This window comes from Bombina bombina, chromosome 6 (assembly GCF_027579735.1).
Source record: "Bombina bombina isolate aBomBom1 chromosome 6, aBomBom1.pri, whole genome shotgun sequence".
NCBI lineage: Eukaryota > Metazoa > Chordata > Amphibia > Anura > Bombinatoridae > Bombina > Bombina bombina.
In genome coordinates, this window is record NC_069504.1 from 303850078 (window position 1) to 303871636 (window position 21559).

Sequence of the window (21559 nt, forward strand, 5' to 3'; positions counted from 1 at the left end):
ACAGAATATTATCCAAGGAATATACTTAGCCATATTCTCCAATGTGTCCAACATCAGCAATCTTTTCAGCAGGAACAAGATAAAAAAAGGGGGGAGAGTGTTTCCCAATTTTATTCTCAATTCAAAGGGGTTTGGCCTATTACATGCCAGTCAAGGCTAATGGTAGTGTCTTTATTTAAATACCTAGCTCAGACAAGGTGTATCTGGGGGAAGGGATTTTAAAACTAGCTATGTGACTATGCCAGGGATAAAATCTGTGAGCTATGTCACCACATTCCCTCACTTTTTCATCTCCTATGTTGCCCCGTTTTCTAGTTATACCCACTAGTACAGAAGAACACAGTGGGAACGAAAACCTTACAGGGAAAATTTTCCCACCATCCCTTTGGAATATCATTCCCTCGGAGATACAAGCTCTTCTGTATTTAACTAGGACTGTCAATTCCTAGTCTAACTTTATACAATTCATTAAAAAAATCACTCAATATTATACATAGAAACACAAAATCCTATGCTAAACCCCATTAGCAACATTTGTAAAAAATTTAAAGTTCATGTATGAATGTGTGAGTGCGGGTACACTAGATGGGTATGCGTGTAGTAAAATCTTTATTAATAAAGTGTGAATTGTACCTGTAAAACAAAAGTTATAATGGTTCACTGAAGTTCTTTGTTGTCATCTTTTGGCATCTGGTCCTTGCTTTTGGCATCTGGTCCTTGCTCTTTACCAATCACCTCTCTTTGAACCACTTTTTTTTCAGGACCCTGGAAGGAATGAAAAGAGATTAACACCAAGCATATATTTACTTCACACTACACTCTCCATCTGCCGTTATCAACTTCAAGTTGGGATGTGCTACTATTATTGCATCATCCCACTTGCCCCTTACTTGAACTTATGTTGTTTGACCTATATGATTATTTACCCCGTTATGCCATATATTATTTTGGCCTAATGCCCCATTTTACATCTCCATTGTGATACATTTTATACTTATTTTATTTGTCCAACGCCATCATCATAGATTCTTGGTTAGATCAGTCCTGATGACACCTGAAAAACAACAATCTGCAATATGTGTTATTGGAGAAAGCTGGAAGGAAAGGTGAGAAGCCTTCTGTCTTCATTGGTTTTCTCCCTGCAAGATAAGACTTCAGACAGTTTACATAGAAATTTTCTTGTATGTTGCATCCCAAAAGTAATCACAATGGAGGTATCTGTTATTTGTTTTTAGAAAGAGAATGCATCATATAACTATGCATTCTAAATATTGGCATATTTAAAACTTAATAATGAAAAAAATTAAAATGATTAACCCCTTAATGACAAGTGACGTACCAGGTACGTCCTGCAAAAACTTGCAGTTAGTGACAATGGACGTACCTGGTACGTCACTTGTCTAAGAGAGTGCTGGAAGCGATCGCAATCGCTTCCAGCAGCTCTCAGGGTATTGCAGTGATGCCTCGATATTGAGGCATCCTGCAATACCCTTAGAAAGCATCCGATGCAGAGAGAGCCACTCTGTGGCCCTCTCTGCACCTGGTAGCGATGCGGCCGGTTCGTTGGTGGGTGGGAGCGCAACTGGGAGGCGGGTGGGCGGCCCATCGCTACCCGGCATCCGGCTCCTGTAAGTGCAATGTGCACGCCGGGTGCCGGGAGCGTGCGGGGGGCGCGCATGCGCGTGCGGCGGCGCGCGCGCGCGATTACCTACCCACACTGACACCAATGAGTGGGAAGAGGGGGGAAAATATATATATGAGGATCTGGGAGGGGGAGGGGTTGGGGTATTGTGGGGGGCTGCTACACTACAGAAAAAAATAAATTGGTAATAAAAAATAATAATAAAAACACTTTTTTGGGGGGCAAATTGGGTACTGGCAGACAGCTGCCAGTACCCAAGATGGCGGCAATTAGGTAGGGGAGAGCTTTAGATTGCTGGGGGGGGGGGATCATGGAGGTTGGGGCTAAGGCAGGAGTCCATCACAGCTAAAACATTTTATTTTTTTTTATTAAAAAAAAATAAAAACTCCTTTATTTAGTACTGGCAGACTTTCTGCCAGTACTTAAGATGGCGGGGACAATTGTGGGGTGGGGGAGGGAAGAGAACTGTTTGGGAGGGATCAGGGGGTGGGATGTGTCAGGTGGGAGGCTGATCTCTACCCTAAAGCTAAAATTAACCCTGCAAGCTCCCTACAAGCTACCTAATTTAACCCCTTAACTGCTGGGCATAATTTACGTGTGGTGCGCAGCAGCATTTAGCGGCCTTCTACTTACCAAAAAGCAACCCCAAAGCCATATAAGTCTGCTATTTCTGAACAAAGGGGATCCCAAAGAAGCATTTACAACCATTTGTGCCTTAATTGCAGAAGCTGTTTGTAAATAATTTCAGTGGGAAACCTAAAGTTTGTGACAAAATTTGTGAAAAAGTGAACTTTTTTTTTTATTTGATGACATTTGGCGGTGAAATGGTGGCATGAAATATACCAAAATGGGCCTAGATCAATACTTTGGGTTGTCTTCTAAAAAAAAATATATACATGTCAAGGGATATTCAGGTATTCCTGACAGATATCAGGGTTCCAATGTAACTAGCGCTAATTTTGAAAAAAAGTTGTTTGGAAATAGCAAAGTGCTACTTGTATTTATGGCCCTATAACTTGCAAAAAAAGTAAAGAACATGTAAACATTGGGTATTTCTAAACTCAGGACAAAATTTAGAAACTATTTAGCATAGGTGTTTTTTGGTGATTGTAGATGTGTAACAGATTTTGGGGGTCAAAGTTAGAAAAAGTGTGTTTTTTTTCAATTTTTTTCCTCATATTTTATATTTTTTTTATAGGAAATTATAAGATATGATGAAAATAATGGTATCCTTAGAAAGTCCATTTAATGGCGAGAAAAAACGGTATATAATATGTATGGGTACAGTAAATGAGTAAGAGGAAAATTACAGCTAAACACAAACACTGCAGAAATGTAAAAATAGCCATTGTCATTAAGGGTAAGAAAATTGAAAAACGGTCCGGTCATTAAGGGGTTAATTGAACTTAGAAATGCACTGCAAACAAATATGCTTATAAACAAAAAAAAAAAATAATGTTTTAAGTTGAACACTCCAGCTCTGTTTCTTTTGTTTTGTTGTTTGAGTTCCCACTAATTTAAGTTGGCCTTATTGCTTCTCTCATCTGTCCTCAACCTCCAGTTGTTATACTTATTTTCTTCTCTGTTTATATGACCATTTAAATTCCTGTCTCTCCAGTTTCCTGAATTTGACTATCTACATTTCTGATATCCCCAAACATTCCTTCGGTTACCCCTCTTATTCCTGCCTGTGAATTTTAAGATTGTTCTCCATTGACTGTTTCACTGCTGAAATTGCGTTAATGGTGTATGGGTGATAATTCCACCACTTCTCAGCTCTAGTCAGCACCATTTCTAAGGTTGTGGAGTTTGGATCATACAGCTTTACAAACTCCTGACACTTTCTAGGAAAAGCTTCAAGTACCCTCTGTATGTGAGCTGGTAACCCCCAGACCATTTGGATCTGTGGCTGGCACAGCACACACCAGAATAAAACTCTTTTTGCTACTTCAAAAGGCCCATCTAGAGGCCTAATGGTAATTTCACTAATCTCTTTTTCTAGACTAGTAAAATTGTTTTACATATTCTCCCAGCCTGATCAGATATGCTTGAGTTGAATCCCAATAAACTGTTGGCATAGCGGCCCATGACATCTTGAAGGATTTCTGTCCATTCCTGCATGTTCATTCCTACGTTTGTGGCTTTTTAGCCCCCTTGTGAAACCAATGTGAAAAGTTATTAAAGCTGTTTGTGGGGATTGTACCCCACCATTTCTGAAAAATGTCTTTATCTGCTACAGTCATTGGCCTAGTCTGATTGAAAAACCTGTAGGAACTTTCAGAGTGTTAAAATTCTCAGATATTATGACAGGGGCAATTGGAACAGAACTTGCGTTTTAGTGGGGCCAACTGACATTTTATTTTGTTTTATTACTTGTTTTAGCACTCTCCTTTGTGGTAGTAAGTGATCACAATCTCTATTGTTCCCAGAAATATCACTAATTATTTTTTCTTCTTGTTTTATTTTCATATGTAACTCAGTAATTTTATTTGAATATTCATTTCTGCTGTGTTCCATTAATTTTAATTGACGGTGTAATTTACTGATCTGTATGGTGTTAGTTAAAGCAGAAAAGCTTAATACAATCTCTGTCAGTCTGTGTTTGATCTAACTTTAATTTCAGATCTTTATTTTGTTCTGTCTCCAACAATGTTTGTTAGTCCTCTTATTGTTGAAATAACTGCCTGCGCTATCATATATTTTCTTTTATTGTTATTAATCTTTTTAAGAGTTATTACCTGTGTTAGTATCTCTAAGAAACCTTCACACTTGCGGTTTTTAGCTTCTGGGATGAGGAATGGACCATTATATTTATGAATATAATTGTTAAAATAATCACAGATTTCCTGGGAAATATAATTTTTCCCAGACATTTTAGCAGATAGCCGTTAGAACTAAAAGAAAAAAATATATAAATATACTAGAATCAATATTTTCCTAACCACTGAATTCAATCTGGGGAGCAGACTCTGAATAATGTGTCTCTCACAGCATAGTAGTTTTCTTTTTAAATGATGTTAACACAGGTACAGGGTTCTTTTTAAATGATGTTAACACAGGTACAAGGTACCATTGAGATGCTAATTTTACATAACAAAGGATGTATAGCAGTTTAGCCATCTAGTAGAGGTAGTAATTAGATCTGTTTATAAGCAGGTCAACTTTCCATCAGAGGTGGTATTATAGTTAAATTTTAATTTTCCTAACCACTGCTCAATATTTTTTTTATTTTAAATCTGGCGAACAGACTCTAAATAGTGTGTCTCTCACAATATAGTTTGCCTGAATATTTTACCTGGGCAATGAAACACCAGACTAAACAGAAGTTAAGCAATTTAGACTTCCTGTAAAGGAGATCATTTTGTTAACAAGGAGCAGAAATCAAGCATTTGAAAAAACAAAAAAACAAACAAAAAAAACAAAAACATTTGAGTCCTAAAATATAGACCAAACTGAAAATGCAGGCTAAATTAAACACCCTTCAGATGTTAAAAATGTTTGTGCTTTTAAAATATTGCTCTAAACTATATTACTTTTAAATCCAAATAGTATGTCACACACACAAAATAACTTGCCAACCTACCTTCCTGCACCTTCCCCCAACAGGAAGGAATTTACATTAACATATGTATAGGGCAAGCTACAGCTCTAGGTGTAACAAATTTACAGAAATTAATCCTTTGTAAAAAAAAAATGTGCAAGAAAATTACAATCTTTATAAAATGGACATTATATTCAAAATTTGTCTTTTATATTTATAAAGGAGCAGAAGTCAATCACTTTAAACTGACTAGGACAACTCTTAAAGAAAGGCTGGTCCACTCAGAAAACGACAATCTTCTTTGTAAGGAAACAAAGTACTGTAAAGCTTTTTTTGTAAAAAAAACACATTTAGATGGGACCAAGGCAACAAGTAAATATTATGGGGCCTAGTTATCAAGCCGTCAACCTCAAATACGCTGGAATTCCGCAGCGTATTTGTGGCGAGGCTGATTCGCCTTAGTTATCAAAGGCTACAGACCGGCAAAAGTAGAATTTTGTGACGTAAACTTCGATCCGCCGGACTCAGTCCGACACAGATCGATTCTTACGTCACTCCAGATGTTCCGCACACAAGTGCGGCACAATCTGACTACTTTTGCTAGTTATCAAAAAACTAGCAGGTACGCTCGGCACTTTTACGGCCCAGCGTACCTGGTTTTCAATCCGCCACCCTGGAGGCGGCGGATCCCATAGGAATCAATGGGAGTCTGACCATAGCGAAAGTACAAGTTCGCTGCTGCCAGACATCCCATTGATTCCTATGGGGGCTGTCTACACCTAACACCCTAACATGTACCCCGAGTCTAAACACCACTTATCTGCCCCCCCTACACCGCCGCAACTAAATAAAGTTATTACCCCCTAAACCGCCGCTCCTGGAGCCCACCGCAAGCTACTCTATACATATTAACCCCTAAACCGCCGCTCCCGGAGCCCACCGCAACTATAATATATGTATTAACCCCTAAACCGCCGCTCCCGGAGCCCACCACAACTATAATATATTTATTAACCCCTAAACCGCCGCTCCCGGACCCTGCCGCAACCTATATTAAATTTATTAACCCCTAATCTGCCCCCCCTACACCGTCGCCACCTATAATACATTTATTAACCCCTATCCTGCTCCCCACTACACCGCTGCCACTAAAATAAATTTATTAACCCCTAAACCTAAGTCTAACACTAACCCTAACACCCCCCTAACTTAAATATTAATTAAATAAATCTAAATAATATTTCTATTATGAACTAAATTAATCCTATTTAAAACTAAATACTTACCTTTAAAATAAACCCTAATATAGCTACAATATAAATAATAATTATATTGTAGCTATCTTAGGATTTATTTTTATTTTACAGGCATCTTTCAATTTATTTTAACTAGGTACAATAGCTATTAAATAGTTATTAACTATTTAATAGCTTACCTAGCTAAAATAAAGAGAAATTAACCTGTAACTCTAAGTTACAATTACACCTACACTATACTTTAATAAATTATTCCTATTTAAAACGAAATACTTACCTGTAAAATAAACCCTAAGATAGCTGCAATGTAATTAATAATTACATTGTAGCTATTTTAGGAATTATATTTATTTTACAGGTAACTTTGTATTTATTTTAGCTAGTTAGAATAGTTATTAAATAGTTATTAACTATTTAATAACTACCTAGCTAAAAGAAATACAAAATTACCTGTAAAATAAATCCTAACCTAAGTTACAATTAAACCTAACACTACACTATCATTAAATAAATTAAATAAATTAGCTACAAATAACTACAATTAAATACAATTACATAAACTAACTAAAGTACAAAAAAAGCTAAGTTACAAAAAATAAAAAAAATAGGTTACAAACATTTAAAAAATATTACAACAATTTTAAGCTACTTACACCTAATCTAAGCCCCCTAATAAAATAACAAACCCCCCAAAATAAAAATATGCCCTACCCTATTCTAAATTAAAAAAGTTCAAAGCTCTTTTACCTTACCAGCCCTTAAAAGGGCCATTTGTGGGGCATGCCCCAAAGAATTCAGCTCTTTTGCCTGTAAAAGAAAAATACAACCCCCCCCAACATTAAAACCCACCACCCACATACCCCTAATCTAACCCAAACCCCCCTTAAAATAACCTAACACTACTCCCCTGAAGATCATCCTACCTTGAGTTGTCTTCACTCAGCCGAGCAGCGATGGAACCGAAGAGGAGACCCGGAGCGGCAGAAGTTATCCTCCAAGCAGCGCTGAAGAAATCATCCATCCGATGAAGTGATCCTCCAAGCGGCGCTGAAGAAGCCTTCTATTCAGACGATGTCATCTTCCAAGCGGGGTCTTCAATGTTCATCCCCGCCGACGCGGAACATCCTTCTTTACTGACGGACTACCGACGAATGAAGGCTCCTTTAAGGGACGTCATCCAAGATGGCGTCCCTCGAATTCCGATTGGCTGATAGATTCTATCAGCCAATCGGAATTAAGGTAGGAAAATTCTGAATGGCTGATGGAATCAGCCAATCAGAATCAAGTTCAATCCGATTGGCTGATCCGATCAGCCAATCAGATTGAGCTCGCATTCTAATGGCTGATCGGAACAGCCAATAGAATGCGAGCTCAATCTGATTGGCTGATTGAATCAGCCAATCGGATTGAACTTGATTCTGATTGGCTGATTCCATCAGCCAATCAGAATTTTCCTACCTTAATTCCGATTGGCTGATAGAATCCTATCAGCCAATCAGAATACGAGGGACGCCATCTTGGATGACGTCCCTTAAAGGAACTGTCATTCGTCGGGAAGTCATCGGAAGAAGAAGATGGGTCCGCGGTGGAGGTCTTCAAGATGGAGCCGGTCGTCATCGGATGAAGATAGAAGATGCCGCTTGGATCAAGATGGTTGCCAGTCCGGATCGCCTCTTCTTCACGGATAGGATGAAGACTTTGGAGCCTCTTCTGGACCTCTTCAGCCGCCGGATTATGGATCGCCAGCCCCCGCTTGGGCTTGGATGAAGATTTCGGAGCCTGGAACGATCGGTGATACCTGGCATAGTGAAGACAAGGTAGGAAGATCTTCAGGGGCTTAGTGTTAGGTTTATTTAATGGGGGTTTGGGTTAGATTAGGGGTATGTGGGCGGTGGGTTGTAATGTTGGGGGCGGGGTATTGTATGGTTTTTTTTACAGGCAAAAGAGCTGAATTCTTTGGGGCATGCCCCGCAAAGGGCCCTTTTAAAGGCTGGTAAGGTAAAAGAGCTTTGAACTTTTGTAATTTAGAATAGGGTAGGGCATTTTTTTATTTTGGGGGTCTTTGTTATTTTATTAGGGGGCTTAGAGTAGGTTTAATTAGTTTAAAATTGTTGTAATTTGTTTCTAATGTTTGTAAATATTTTTTTATTTTTTGTAACTTAGTTCTTTTTTATTTTTTGTACTTTAGTTAGTTTATTTAAATGTATTTATTTGTAGGTATTGTATTTAATTTATTTATTGATAGTGTAGTGTTAGGTTTAATTGTAACTTAGGTTAGGATTTATTTTACAGGTAATTTTGTAATTATTTTAACTAGGTAGCAATTAAATAGTAAATAACTATTTAATAGCTATTGTACCTGATTAAAATAAATACAAAGTTGCCTGTAAAATAAATATTAATCCTAAAATAGCTACAATATAATTATAATTTATATTGTAGCTATATTAGGGTTTATTTTACAGGTAAGTATTTAGCTTTAAATAGGAATAATTTATTTAATAAGAGTTAATTTATTTCGTTAGATAAAATTATATCTAAGGGGGGTGTTAGTGTTAGGGTTAGACTTAGCTTTAGGGGTTAATACATTTATTATAGTAGCGGTGAGCTCCGATCGGCAGATTAGGGGTTAATTATTGTAGGTAGCTGGCTGCGACGTTGTGGGGGCAGAGTAGGGGTTAATAAATATAATATAGGGGTTGGCGGTGTTAGGGGCAGCAGATTAGGGGTACATAGGGATAATGTAGGTAGCGGCGGTATACGGAGCGGCAGATTAGGGGTTAAAAAATATGCAGGGGTCAGCGATAGCGGGGGCGGCAGATTAGGGGTTAATAAGTGTAAGGTTAGCAGTGTTTAGACTCGGGGTACATGTTAGAGTGTTAGGAAACGGCGTGTCCTACATCACACGCAAGAAACAGCGTGTCCTACATCCCAGGGGCTGTCAGCCGGGATCCAGCAGGACTCTCATACGCAAGGAGCGGTGAGTCTTATTTACGGAGGACGAAAAGCCTAAGGTTGACAAGCCTCACATACGTGATAAAGAGCGGCGTGCTAAAGGCAATCAGACCGACACCAGCAGCAATCTGACCGTAGCTGCTGCAACATTACGTGAGTCACTGTTATAACTGTCCACATTCAGAGGTGATATACGGATACAAAAGACATAAAATAATACACTTTGGTGTACTTAAACAGATTCTGTTATATACATATAACAAATGGAACATTGTTACATATTACGGCTATAGAGTGAAAGTTACACTTACAAAATTACCAGCAAAGCTATATCGAACTAACACCTGTTGTATTATCAGAAAGGTCCATTGGACTAACTCCGGATAAAGGGACATTATAAGTTGAAGATTCACCATAAGATATATGTAGTGATCGGAACTTACAAACCCGTATTCTATTTTTTAACAAGTTTTTTAACACATCTTTATTTTTTGATATTTTTTGCGCAATATTTTTAATAGGGTGGTATTCCTTAAAGATATTTGTAACATTGTTATTTTGATCGACTTTTTTTTGTTTTTATTTTGTACTGAGCTATGTATCTTTATTAGGGAGACGTCCCTGTTATCTTTTAAAACACTGAGTAAAATTGACTATTCTTAACCTCCATTGTATGTATTATTTATATGATTAGGTGTGTCAAGTTACTTTAGCTTTAGCGCCCTCTCATTAGAGTATTAGTTTGATATATTATCTATTTGGGGGAGATAGTTGGAGAGTGGCAAAGGTATCTTCTTGGATTTTAGCGCTGTATATTTTGTGTTTTTTCTTAGAGTGTTAGGTGCAGACGTAGGAAGTGTTTCCCCATAGAAAACAATGGGGCTGCGTTAAGAGCTGAACGCTGCTTTTTTGCAGGTGTTAGGTTTTTTTTTCAGCTCAAACTGCCCCATTGTTTTCTATGGGGATATCGTGCACGAGCACGTTTTTGAAGCTGGCCGCGTCCCGTAAGCACCGCTGGTATCTAGAGTTGCAGTGGCGTTAAATTATGCTCTACGCTCCCTTTTTGGAGCCTAACGCACTGAAAACCCAGCCATTCTGTGAACTCTAAATACCAGCGGTATTTAAAAGGTGCGGGAGAAAAAAAGCACGCGTAGCTAACGCACCCCTTTGGCCGCCAATCTCTAAATCTAGCCGTAAGATAGCTACAATGTAATTATTAATTATATTGTAGCTATCTTAGGGTTTATTTTACAGGTAAGTATTTAGTTTTAAATAGGAATAATTTATTTAAGTATAATGTAGTGTTAGGTGTAATTGTAACTTAGGTTAGTTTTTATTTTACAGGTTAATTTCTCATTATTTTAGCTAGGTAAGCTATTAAATAGTTAATAACTATTTAATAGCTATTGTACCTAGTTAAAATAAATTGAAAGTTACCTGTAAAATAAATATAAATCCTAAGATAGCTACAATATAATTATTATTTATATTGTAGCTATATTAGGGTTTATTTTAAAGGTAAGTATTTAGTTTTAAATAGGATTAATTTAGTTCATAATAGAAATATTATTTAGATTTATTTAATTAATATTTAAGTTAGGGGGTTGTTAGGGTTAGTGTTAGACTTAGGTTTAGGGGTTTAATAATTTTATTACAGTGGCGGCGGTGTAGTGGGGGGGCAGGATAGGGGTTAATAAATTTATTATAGGTGGCGACGGTGTAGGGGGGGCAGGATAGGGGTTAATAAATTTAATATAGATTGCGGCGGGGTCAGAGAGCGGCGGTTTAGGGGTTAAACTATTTATTTAGTTGCAGCGAGGTGGCGGGATCAGCAGGATAGGGGTTAATAACTTTATTATAGAGGGCGACGGTATAGGGGGGGGCAGGATAGGGTTACTAGGTATAATGTAGGTGGCGGTGGGCTCCGGGAGCGGCGGTTTAGGGGTTAATACATTTATAAGAGTTGCGGCAGGGGTCTAGGAGCGGCGGTTTAGGGGTTAATACAATTTATAAGAGTTGCGGCAGGGTCTAGGAGCGGCGGTTTTAGGGGTTAATACATTTATAAGAGTTGCGGGCAGGGTCTAGGCGCGGCGGTTTAGGGGTTAGTAACTTTATTTAGTTGGGGGCTCCGGGGGTCGCCGGTATAGGGGGGTAGCACAGTGTAGTTTAGTGTGGGTGCTTAGTGACAGGCTAGCAAGAAAGCTGTAAAAAAGCCGAAGAGCAGGGAGATTGGATGAGTGATAACTCTCAAAGTCCGCTGCTCATCGTCCCGTACTTGGTGCGCGGCTTTTTGACAGCTTTTTTGATAACTTAGGCGAATTTTTGCAGGTCCGCGGCGGCGATGTGAGGCGAGCTTAGGTGGGCGTATTGGGCCGGCAAAGGGCAGGAAAAGTAGACACGTTGATAACTAGGCCCCCATGTCTCTTAAATTCATTAGATCTTTACAGAAAACTAAATTGAAAACATTTACTCTCAAAATTTAGGCCAATTAATTACAAAGGAATATCCATTTTCTAATAAAAAGAAAAATACAAGAGCAACAAACGCAGGTCAAAAGTAAACTCTAATTCCAAAGAAGAGAAAATGTATAAATCCCAGCAGTGAAAATAAGCATATACAATCACTCTAAAATTGCTACCATACAAACGTTTACCAAACCTAACAGGAAAAAGACCTAAAATCTCATACAATAGGCCTGCTGGGGCCAACCATGATGTTATCTGTTTAAATACTACATACAAAAACTTTGCTATAAAACACCAAATCTACCTTAACTGCAGTTACATTTAAACAGTAACAAACAATTTTTAATATTTGCACTAAATTGAGAAATTTTCTTTGACTCAGGCCCTCATCCATGTAACTCTATGGAAATGCAAATGTATACAGACCAGAAATACAGGTTTTTAAAACCATTTAAGATATAATCTGCAATATTCTAAAATAAATCAACATATTATCTAATTCCTGCAAAACTAATTGACATATGGATTTGTCTAAAACTTTGTAGCCGCCAAAAATGTGGTTATAAAAATGTATAATGGATTTTTAATTTATACTAAATATAATTCAAATGTAGTACTAAATCTAATTCTATGGTAGAAACCACTATACCAATACAATAAGTTGTGAAATAAACACTATCAAAGGGTCTCCATTGTTTCCAAAGGATTTATTAGGAATCAATATATGTTTATAATAAGAGAAATATTTACAGGTATATATACACATATTTTACAGCAAAACAGTCCAAATAATTAATAAAGGGCAACTCAACCACAACCCCAATTTGTTCAACACTGCTAAATTAATCACAGAATATTATCCAAGGAATAATACTTAGCCATATTCTCCAATGTGTCCAACATCATTATCTTTTCAGCAGGAACAGGATAAAAAAAAGGGGAGAAAGTGTTTCCCAATTTTATTCTCAATTCAAATGGGTTTGGCTTATTACATGCCAGTCAAGGGTAAAGGGAGTGTCTTTAATTAAACACCTAGCTCAGACAAGGTGTATCTGGGAGGAAGGGATTTTAAACCCAGCTATGTGACTATGCCAGAGTTAAAATCTGTGAGCTGTGTCACCACACAGCCCTCTTCACTTTTATATCATTTTAAAATTATTTCAAATAAAAGCCAAGTTTTACCTGTTCCGGTGCTCCTCGCCTCATGTTTTTTCTGATGAAAATACATATATACACATATAAATACATTAATACATGTTTATACATATATAGACACATACATCTACTTATATACACATATAAATACATTAATACATTCTTATACATATATAGACACACACATCTACATATATACACATAAATACATTAATACATGTTTATACATATATAGACACACACATCTACATATATACACAATAAATACATTAATACATGTTTATACATATATAGACACATACATCTACTTATATACACATATAAATACATTAATACATTCTTATACATATATAGACACACACATCTACATATATACACATATAAATACATTAATACATGTTTATACATATATAGACACACACATCTACATATATACACATATAAATACATTAATACATGTTTATACATATATAGACACATACATCTACTTATATACACATATAAATACATTAATACATTCTTATACATATATAGACACACACATCTACATATATACACATATAAATACATTAATACATGTTTATACATATATAGACACACACATCTACATATACACATATAAATACATTAATACATGTTTATACATATATAGACACATACATCTACTTATATACACATATAAATACATTAATACATGCTTATACATATATAGACACACACATCTACATACATACACATATAAATACATTAATACATGTTTATACATATATAGACACACACATCTACATATATACACATATAAATACATTAATACATGTTTATACATATATAGACACACACATCTACATATATACACATATAAAATACATTAATACATGTTTATACATATATAGACACATACATCTACTTATATAAATATAGGTAGTAAGGTAAACGGGACAAAGAAAACTCTCTATTCCTGGGAGACCAATGGCCGCCGTCCACGCGGCTAAGAATCAGCACATACAGAGCTGCTGATACAAAATAGTAAAAAAGGATTCCGGAGTCCCAAAGAAAAGGAGAGGTCTAAAGCCCATAGTCTAGGGCACACATTTCCAAACTTTAGTAGTTGTTATCAGGTATAGACACTATGCACACTGCACTTAGATAAGATAAACATAGAAAATTTATTGCAGATAATAGTAAAAAAAGTTTACACAGGAGCTGCGGTACACGCAGTCACTCACCAGTATTGCAGAGAGACAGGGTGGTAATGACGTCATCTGACGCGTTTCACGCCGGGGTTGGCGCTTTTCAAAGATAGATTGGGAGGGGATCAATGTGGGATTAAATACCCATCAATTACCATTAGATCACTCCCCAAACTAGAACGTCATAGATTTGGAGTTACAGCCTGCAAACATTGCAACAGTGTACACACTCGGGCGAAACAAAGATCACACCAGCTGTGAACGAGTGACCGCTGTCAGGTCAAAAAGCTCTAGCGGGTAAAGCCAACGAGTGTGTGTTATGCAGGCTATCACTCCAAAATTAGTTACAGACAGAGACAAGATATATAATATAAATATGAATTAGATAAAGTTGTACAGAGTAATTCACTAACAATATTGTTCTGCTAAAGTAGCAACTTATATGTAACTACCTGGTCAGTTGACACAATAATAAAATTTGCATGATGACTAGAACTAGAGACCAGTCAAAAGGTAGGTACAAGATGCTAACAGAATAGCAGAGACAAAAATAGAAAACAAGAAAAAGTAAAGAAAGAAAACAACAGTGCAAAAAGGAAAACAATTATCATAATGTTGTAAAAACTCCAATTGGAGAGAAAAAAATTATTTTACATACATAAAAATAATAATGATAGTGAAAAATAGGAATAATTTCAGATTGATCCTCGAATAAAGAGAGCAATATATAATGCCTTTTTTTTTTTTTATCAAGCCGTCAACCTCAAATACGCTGGAATTCCGCAGCGTATTTGTGGCGAGGCTAATTACGCCTTAGTTATCAAAGGCTCGAGACCGGCAAAAGTAGAATTTTGTGACGTAAGCTTCGATCCGCCGGACTCAGTCCGACACAGATCGATTCTTACGTCACTCCAGATGTTCCGCACACAAGTGCGGCACATTCTCACTACTTTGCTAGTTATCAAAAAACTAGCAGTACGCTCGGCAACTTTTACGGCCCAGCATACCTGGTTTTCAAACCGCCACCCCTGGAGGCGGCGGATCCCATAGGAATCAATGGGAGTCTGACCATAGCGAAAGTACAAGTTCGCTGCTGACAGACATCCCATTGATTCCTATGGGAGCTGTCTACACCTAACACCCTAACATGTACCCCGAGTCTATAACTATAATAAATGTATTAACCCCTAAACCGCCGCTCCCTGTACCCGCCGCAACCTATATTAAATGTATTAAACCCCTATACCTGCCCCCCCCTACACCGTCGCCACCTATAATAAATTTAATAACCCCTAATCTGCCCCCCCTACACCGTCGCCACCTATAATAAATTTATTAACCCCTATCCTGCCCCCCACTACGCCGCCACTGTAATAAAATTATTAACCCCTAAACCTAAGTCTAACCCTAACCCTAACGCCCCACTAACTTAAATATTAATTAAATAAATCTAAATAAATTAACTCTTTATTAACTAAATGAATCCTATTTAAAACTAAATACTTACCTTTAAAATAAACCTTAATATAGCTACAATATAAATAATAATTATATTCTAGCTATCTTAGGATTTATTTTATTTTACAGGTACCTTTCAATTTATTTTAACTAGGTACAATAGCTATTAAATAGTTATTAACTATTTAATAGCTTACCTAGCTAAAAGAAACTGAAATTTACCTGTAAATAAAATCCTAACCTAAGTTACAATTACACCTAACACTACACTATACTTTAATAAATTATTCCTATTTAAAATAAATAAATACCTGTAAAATAAACCCTAAGATATCTACAATATAATTAATAATTATATTGTAGCTATCTTAGGATTTATATTTATTTTACAGGTGACTTTGTATTTATTTTAGCTAGTTAGAATAGTTATTAAATAGTTATTAACTATTTAATAACTACCTAGCTAAAAGAAATACAAAATTACCTGTAAAATAAATCCTAACCTAAGTTACAATTAAACCTAATACTACACTATCATTAAATTAATTAAATAAACTACCTACAAATAACTACAATTAAATACAATTACATAAACTAACTAAAGTACAAAAAATAAAAAAAGCAAAGTTACAAAAAAAAAATAAAATAAGTTACAAATATATTTAAAAATATTACAACAATTTTAAGCTACTTACACCTAATCTAAGCCCCCTAATAAAATAACAAACCCCCCTAAAATAAAAAAATGCCCTACCCTATTCTAAATTAAATAAAGGTTCAAAGCTCTTTTACCTTACCAGCCTTAAAAGGGCCATTTGTGGGGGCATGCCCCAAAGAAACAGCTCTTTTGCCTGTAAAAGAAAAATACAACCCCCCAACATTAAAACCCACCACCCACATACCCTTAATCTAACCCAAACCCCCCTTACAAAAACCTAACACTAATCCCCTGAAGATCATCCTACCTTGTCTTCACTCAGCCGGAGCAGCGATGGAACCGAAAGTGGACATCCGAAGCGGAAGAAGTTAATCCTCCAAGCGGGCGCTGAAGAAATCTTCCATCCGATGAAGTCATCATCCCAGGCGGCGCTGAAGAAAAGTCTTCGATCCGGTCCGATGTCATCTCAAAGAGGCGCTGAAGAGGTCTTCTATCCGGTCGATGTCATCTTCCCAAGCCGGGTCTTGAATCTTCCTCCACGCCGACGCGGGAACCTCCTTCTTCACCGACGGACTAACGACGAATGAAGGGCTCCTTTAAGGGAACGTCATCCAAGATGGCATCCCCTCAATTCCGATTGGCTGATAGGATGCTATCAGCCAATCGGAATTAAGGTAGGAATATTTCTGATTGGCTGATGGGGGGGTTTGTTATTTTATTAGGGGGCTTAGATTAGGTGTAAGTAGCTTAAAATTGTTGTAATATTTTTAACATGTTTTGTAACTTATTTTTTTATTTTTTTGTAACTTAGCTTTTTTATTTTTTGTACTTTTAGTTAGTTATGTAATTGTATTTAATTGTAGTTATTGTAGGTAGTTTTATTTAATTAATTTAATGATAGTGTAAGTATTAGGTTTAATTGTAACTTAGGTTAGGATTATTTTTACAGGTAATTTTGTATTTCTTTTAGCTAGGTAGTTTATTAAATAGTTAATAACTATTTAATAACTATTCTAACTAGCTAAAATAAATACAAAGTTACCTGTAAAATAAATATAAATCCTAAGATAGCTACAATATAATTATTAATTATATTGTAGCTATCTTAGGATTTATATTTATTTTACAGGTAAGTATTTATTTTTAAATAGGAATAATTTATTAAAGTATAGTGTAGTGTTAGGTGTAATTGTAACTTAGGTTAGGATTTATTTTACAGGTAATTTCAGTTTCTTTTAGCTAGGTAAGCTATTAAATAGTTAATAACTATTTTAATAGCTATTGTACCTAGTTTAAAATAAATTGAAAGGTACCTGTAAAATAAAAATAAATCCGTCAAAATTAGTAGGCCTATATCCTGATTAACCATGATATTAAAATCTTTGCTAGATTATGGCCAATAGATTGAAGAAGATTTTGCCCACTTTGATCCACCAGGATCAAGTGGGATTTATACAAGATAGGGAAGCGCCAGACCAATGTAAGACGTATGCTCACTCTGTTAGATTATTTGAAGGCACACGGAAACTCCAGCTCTATTCCTGTCGTTAGACGCAGAAAAAGCGTTCGACAGGGTAGACTGGAAGTTCATGTTTCAGGTTCTAGAGGCAATGGGCTTTAAGGGGGGGCATTTACACAGGGCGTTAGAGAGTATATACTCAAACCCGACGGCGGTAGTGGGGGCAGCGGGATATATATCAAGACACATAGACATTAAGAACGGACGCGACAGGCTGCCCATTGTCGCCTCTAATATTTGCAATATGTATTGAGCCGCTAGCAGCGAATATTAGGACATGACAGAAATAAAAGGAGTACAAATAGGAGCGAATGAGTACAAAAACTATGTTATTTGCAGATGATGTCTTGTTGACAATCACTAAACCGCTAAGCTCGCTACCATATCTATACAAGGGTCCTGGGAGAGTACTCGGCGATCTCAGGGTACAAAATAAACTCTGACAAATGCGAGCGACTGGGCGATTAAATTACCCCCACTCACTAAAAAAACAATTGAATTGAATTTTGCATTCACTTGGGCACATAACTATATTACATATTTGGGGATCAGGATAGGAGACAATTCTGACGGATTTGTATAAAAATAATTACTCTCCTGTATATAAAGCTATTAGAAACGACCTGAGACAGTGAGAAAGTGTCATTTTTCGTGGTATGGAAGACTTATGTCCATATAAATGAATGTGCTTCCACGAGCTGATGTATCTATTTAGGGCTATACCGATTAACATCCATTACCGGACTGAGGGACTTACAGACTGAGTTGCTGAAATTCTTAAGAGGGGATGGGAGACCGAGAATAGCTGCTAAGGTATTAAACATTGCATAGACAAGCAGGGAGAGTAGGATTGCCAAATTTAATAGAATACTATCAAGCCTCCAGGCTGGCGCAGACGGTTATCTTAGGTAAACAACAGAATGATTTGGTGTGGCCACAAGTAGAGGCAGCTATAATGGGATGTTCGAGAGCCAGCAGATATTCTATGGGAACCCGAAAGAGGTAGGAAAATAAAGGAATATAGATCACCAATAGCGTTGGAAAGCACTAAAGCTATGGGAGGGAATTGCGAAGAAGATGCAATTGTGTAGACCGGAATCTCTACTGAGACCGGTTAGGTCCTACTACCTACAGACCTAAGATTAATTATAGATAAATGGGCAAACAAGGGTCTTATAGGGTGGCTGACTTTCTTTCAGGTGTCAAAATGCTCACATTTAACTCCATTAGGGACCAAATAAACCCAGAGCAATTGCACCTGGTTTATGTATCTTCAAATTAGCTCAGCTATAACATCATATCTGTCGCACAACCAAAATCAACAGCTCACAGAGTTGGAGAGAATGATAATGAGACCTAATATGGGGAAAAAAATTATTTCCAAAATATATACTTAATTCAGAAAGCTACACGCGATCACAAATTAGCAATGACAGAGAGATGGAAAGAGACTCAAGGGAGGAGTGGGAGCAGATGAATGGAATGAGCTAGTGTTGAACTCTTATAAGGGCCTGATTAGTGCGGACATGAAAGAAAACTGTTTAAAGGTGATGTTTAGATGGTATTTAACTCCGCGAGGACAGCTCACTTCCACAGGGGATTTGATGGATTCTGCTATAGGGGTTGTAAAGTGACTGGCACATACAAGCACATGTGGTGGGACTGTCGGGAAGTTCAGCTACTATGGGGGAGACTATCCGAACTACTGAGCACATTGTTAGACGAGAGGGGGTGAAACTCACCATGACACAAGCTTTATTGCATGAAAAGGTGAAGCCCATTTAATACGCAATCAATAGGTTTATTAGAATATTATGCACATGTTTAAGAATTTGCATAGCCAGGCATTGGAAGGTGGGAACTCCCTCATGGCAGGAAGTGATGGGGGAAAATTACTGAGACATATACAATGTCAGAGTTGGCGGCATGGTCACACCAGGGTCAGACAGAACAATTCCACAAGACTTGGTTCTATTGGATGCTAAGAATGGGGGGTTAAGAAAGACGGACTGTAAGGAGAAGATAAGGACTCAGACTAACACGTAGAAACCTGTGTCCTGACTAACAATTTACCAGTAGTCGAGGGAGTAGAGGAAGGCAAAATGGTCATAATCACAACGAGAAACTCACTAGGTGTAATAGTATAGTAAATGGCATCTCCTGGTAGGGAGTGGGTGGGTTTGGGAGGAGGGGGGGGGGAGAGGGAAGATAGTTAAACTATAATTACTTGGGGAGAGAGACTTAAGTGGGCTGATGGATTCACAAAGACATAATGCTTGAGAGTCTAGGTGATTTGAAATTTGAAATCTGTTTAAGCCTCATACTGTCACGACCTTAATAAGAACCTCTGTTTGTACAAAGATGGGCATAGGGAAGAGTATTGTTTTGTTTATTTGTTGTTGGTAACCAAATAAACCAAATAAAAATATTTCAAAATAAAATAAAAATAAATCCTAAGATAGCTAGAATATAATTATTATTTATATTGTAGCTATATTAGGGTTTATTTTTAGAAGGTAAGTATTTAGTTTTAAATCGATTCATATTAGTTAATTAAGAGTTTAATTTATTTAGATTTATTTAATTAATATTTAAGTTAGGGGGGCATTAGGGATAGACTTAGGTTTAGGGGTTAATAATTTTAATTACAGTGGGCGGCGGCGTAGTGGGGGGCAGGATAGGGGGTTAATAAATTTTATTAAAGGGGGGCGACGGTGTAGGGGGAGGCAGATTAGGGGTTAATAAATTTATTATATGTTGACGACGGGTTGTAGGGGGTGGGCAGGATAGGGGTTAATAGGTTTAATATAGGTTGCGGCGGGTTCAGGGAAGCGGCGGTTTAGGGGTTAAACAATTTATTTAGTTGCGGAGAGGTGCGGGGATCAGCAGGATAGGGGTTAATAACTTTATAATAGAGGGCGATGGAGTAGGGGGGCAGGATAGGGGTTACTAGGTATACTGTAGGTTGGCAGCGGTGTCCGGGAGCCTGCGGTTTAGGGGTTAAATACATTTAGTAAGAGTTGCGGCAGGGTCTAGGAGCGGCGGTTTAGGGGTTAGTAACTTTATTTAGTTGCGGGAGGCTCGGGGGGCGCCGGATAGCGATAGAACCAGTGTAGTTTAGTGTGGGTGCTTAGTGACAGGCTAGCAATAAAGCTGGGAAAAAGCCGAAGAGCAGCGAGATCAGATGAGTGAAAACTCTCACAAGTCCGCTGCTGATCGCCCCACATATAAATACATTAATTACATGTTTATACATATATAGACACATACATCTACATATATACACACATAAATACATTAATACATGCTTATACATATATAGACACACACAACTACATATATAAATACATTAATGCATGTTTTATACATATATAGACACATACATCTTTAGACATGTATATGTATGTATCTCAATGTTAAAGTCCTTTGCAGCCAAGATCTCATATCTTTGAGCCCTTATAACTTTTGTGTGCAATGTATTGTTCACATAATTTTTATTAGACAGTGTTATTAGTAGTGTAAGTGTACTTTTTAATGTATTTTTTATGTGTTTTTTGACACTTTTTATTTTCGGAAAACAGTTACCCACTGCATCTGAGATCGCGGTGAGGGATTCTAGCGTAAATCGTGATTTAGCTCAACCTGTAATATGAGCGCAATTTAAACGGAGCGCAAACAATTGTGAAAAACCCACGCAAAGTTGTTTGCGCTCACTTGCAA